This window comes from Panthera uncia, unplaced genomic scaffold (assembly GCF_023721935.1).
Source record: "Panthera uncia isolate 11264 unplaced genomic scaffold, Puncia_PCG_1.0 HiC_scaffold_295, whole genome shotgun sequence".
Classification (NCBI taxonomy): Eukaryota; Metazoa; Chordata; class Mammalia; order Carnivora; family Felidae; genus Panthera; species Panthera uncia.
Window position 1 is genome coordinate 63,534 of NW_026059424.1, and position 852 is coordinate 64,385.

At 33.3% G+C, this 852-nt stretch overlaps 1 non-coding gene across 1 annotated transcript; it reads left to right on the plus strand.

Moving 5' to 3' along the window:
• Positions 1–383: 383 nt before the first annotated feature.
• LOC125917920 (U6 spliceosomal RNA) lies at positions 384–488 on the plus strand. The gene has a single exon (XR_007456332.1). It is a non-coding gene; the product is annotated as a U6 spliceosomal RNA (small nuclear RNA).
• The last annotated feature ends 364 nt before the right edge of the window (positions 489–852 follow it).

Below are 852 nucleotides of genomic sequence, written 5' to 3' on the forward strand. Positions count from 1 at the left end.
TTAAATTGTAATGTAATTAAATTTTAAAAATGAAAGCAATGAAAAAAATGATACAGCTAACATACAGCAAAAACTTTAAATTATAGTAAATATTGTTACTAAAAAATTCTATCTCATATGAAGAAATTTCCAACTATAGTAGGAGATATGCACAGAATTTTTAAAACACATACACATTTAACTCTTAATTCAATCTAAATTGTAAATGAAAATATAAGCCTGGGATGTCTTATTGTACCAGAAAGCAAGGAAGCTCTCAGATGAATGGGCCATAACAAACAAAACAAAACGTAACAAAACAACACAGGAATCTCATGAAAAGGCAAAGGGCTACCTCAAAAACCAAATCAGCTGCAACTAACTGAAACACACTGAATCTGTGCTTGCTTCAAGCAGCATATATACCAAAAATCGAAATGATACAAAGAAGATTAGCATGGCCCCCGCACGAGGATGACATGCAAATTCGTGAAATACATTGAATCTACAAAAACCAATGAGGTCAAAATGAGGTTTCAAAAAATACCAAATTGGAAATAAGTGGGGCACCAAGTCTTTATCCTGAAAGAATTAATACACATCCTTCTTTTCCTGTCTGAACTATACTATACTCTGGGATAAACCAAACAACTGGCATTGATGAATTGTTCCTTATAGAAGGATTCCAGGTAACAAATGTAAAAGGAACAGAGTTAGAAAACCACCCATTTGCGACTTGAACAACATAAATTCAGACACTAATTACCAACAGATGAAAGAAACCACTACATAAAGAGATGATCTTTTTAAGTAGGGCTCAGGCTGTTACCTCCTGAATCCCCTGATCAATCTTAGTTAACGTCACTAAAATTG